The sequence below is a fragment of the Callospermophilus lateralis genome, chromosome X (assembly GCF_048772815.1).
Source record: "Callospermophilus lateralis isolate mCalLat2 chromosome X, mCalLat2.hap1, whole genome shotgun sequence".
Classification (NCBI taxonomy): domain Eukaryota; kingdom Metazoa; phylum Chordata; class Mammalia; order Rodentia; family Sciuridae; genus Callospermophilus; species Callospermophilus lateralis.
The window spans coordinates 36,559,687-36,562,486 of record NC_135325.1 but is presented as its reverse complement, the minus strand read 5'-3'; the positions used below and the strand labels follow the sequence as shown (position 1 = coordinate 36,562,486).

Below are 2,800 nucleotides of genomic sequence, written 5' to 3'. Positions count from 1 at the left end.
GGGGCACTTGGTCTCAGCCTGGGGTCATTCCTGGTCGTTGGTTTCATTCCTGGCCATTGGTTTCGGATCCTTTGCGCCTAAGTTGTGCATGGGGACCATGGCTGCCCCAGAAGTGGGCATACTGTTTTGCTGGCACACAGCTTATGGAGGGCAGCACTGTGTCTTCACAGGCTTTGGAAACAACTGAACAGTTGGTGGGACCTGCTGTGCTGCTCTGCAGGGTGTCTCCCGATGGAGCCAATTGTTGGAGGCTGTGGGGACCAAGACAATAGGATTTTGATCTCTCATCCTGCAGTAGTGGCCAGAAGCTAGCATGCCCTCATTCTTCCATCTTTTTTGAACTACTAGGACCTCTCGCTGCTGGTGCTTCTGCTCCTTTTCTACGGGTGTCTGGGTAACCACCATATTGAGTTCTTGCTCAAAGATACAACACAAGTGCTCGGAGACAAAACAACATGGCTACTAGTGCCCGCCTGGGTTAGCAGCAGAGCTGGTGGAGGAAGAGGATGGGTGGACCCAGCTGAATATTTACCTCTAATTGGTGAGCAGGGTGTCACATGAGGCTTTCCACTTCCTGGAGCCTTTTTAAAAAATATTTATTTCTTTTTAGTTGTACACAATACCTTTGTTTTTATTTATTTTTATGTGGTGCTGAGGATTGAACCCAGGGCCTTGCACATGCTAGGCGAGCACTCTACTGCCGAGCCACAACCCCAGCCCCCTTCCTGGAGCCTTTTAACCTCTATCCTTGAGGTATCAGACAGGGAGGTTTGCCCCACCCTTCCTTTGAGAGGTGTCTGGTTGTGAACTGAAAGACATGGTCACCCTTCTGGGTTCTCCCCTCCCGTCAATAGTTTGAATTTGGGCTGGGGATGTGGCTCAAGTGGCAGCGCGCTCGCCTGGCATGTGTGCAGCCGGGGTTTGATCCTCAGCACCACATACAAACAAAGATGTTGTGTCCGCCGAAAACTAAAAAATAAATATTAAAATTCTCTCTCTCTCTCTCTCTCTCTCTCTCTCTCTCTCTCAAAAAAAAAAATTAAAAAAAAATAGTTTGAATTTCTCCAGCCCCAAACTCAGCCACTAAGAGAGTGTGGAGCAGCTGCAGTTGTGGCAGAGGTGGGGTGGGGTGGAGCCAGGGCGGGACCAGGCCTGCACTGGGCCAGGCAAGATGGCCACCATGGAGGTCGAGAAAGTGCCTATGACCCTGGAGTTACTCATGGATCCTCTGATCTTCATCTTATCTTTCTTGATTACTAGGACCTGATCAATTGTTGCTATGTCAAAGACTTAGCCAGCTATCAAGTTATGATCCACTGCGGAGAAGACATTGCAAAAAATACTGGCTGATATCTGAGGAAGAGAAAACATGGAAGAATCATGTTGGAAATCTCTCTTCATAGATACTTTCTCTGATGTAGGAAGATACATTGATCATTATGCTGCTATTAAAAAGGCCTGGGATGATCTCAAGAAATATTTGGAGCCCAGGTGTCCTCAGATGGTTTTATCTCTCAGGATACTCGTGAGAAAGACCTAGATGCTGTGGAGAAAGACCTAGCACAGATTGGTTGCAAGCTTCCTGATGACCATGGGTACTCATACTGAATCCACAATGGACAGAAGTTAGTGGTTCCTGGGTTGTTGGGAAGTATGGCTCTGTTAAATCACTATCGTTCTGAAGATTTGTTAGATGTCGATACAGCTGCCAGAGTATTCCAGCAGAGACAGGGGCTTAAATACTGTCTCATTTTTTTGGCATATATACTGGTTTGAGTCAGTACATAACAGTGGAAGCAGTGCAGGGTGAAACAAAAATGAAGTTTTCTACCAATGCCCAGACAAAAAGAGTCAGAAGCCAGCTGCTATTGACATGTTTATCATAGGTGCTACTTTTACTGACTGATTTATCTTTTATGTCAACAATGTTGTATCAGGTGGCTTCCCCATCATCAGAAACCAAATTTTCAGATACGTTCATGATCCAGAGTGCATGGCAACACCTGGGGATATTATAGTGTCCGTTTCCACATCATTTCTGCCAGAAAGCAGCTCTGTACATCCACCCGACTATTTCTTCAAATACCGCATCAGGATTGAAATGTCAAAGGATGCACTTCCTGAGAAAGCATGTCAGTTGGACAGTTGCTAATGGAGAATAACAAATGCTAAGGGTGATGTAGAAGAAGTTCAAGGACCGGGAGTAGTTGGTGAATTTCCTATCATCAGCCCAGGTCGGGCATATGAGTACACCAGCTGTACCACATTCTCTACATCATCAAGATATACAGAAGGATATTATACCTTCCATTTTCTTTAAAGACAAGATCTTTAAAATATTACCATTCCCTGACTCCATAAGATATTTAAAATGTTACCATTCCCTGACTCCATATGGCATGTCCGACATTCAGGGTGTCTATAGCCCAACTGTTTTGGTAATTTGTGCCTTTCAAGGAATCTGTCCATTTCATCTAAATGATGAATTTATTGGTGTAAAGTTATTCACAATATTCCCTTGATATCCTTGTAATGGCTACAATTATCATAGTCATATGTCCTCTTTTGTTTTTCATATTGGTATTTATATCTTCTCTTTTGTTCATCACATGATTATTATCATTTTTACTGATTAAAGGAACAACTTTTGGTTTCACTGATTTTTCTCTATTCATTTTTTTATTTCATTGATGTCTGTAGTTATCTTTCTTTTCTACTTTGGGTCTTATTTGTTCTTCTAGCTTTTTAAAGTAGAAGTTTTTTGATTTTAAATGTTAAGCACTGTTTTAGCTGTGTTTCA

The 2,800-nt window shown here is 43.2% G+C and overlaps 1 pseudogene; it reads left to right on the top strand.

Moving 5' to 3' along the window:
- Positions 1-1,171: 1,171 nt before the first annotated feature.
- On the top strand, positions 1,172-2,442 carry LOC143638506 (F-box only protein 3 pseudogene; annotated as a pseudogene).
- The last annotated feature ends 358 nt before the right edge of the window (positions 2,443-2,800 follow it).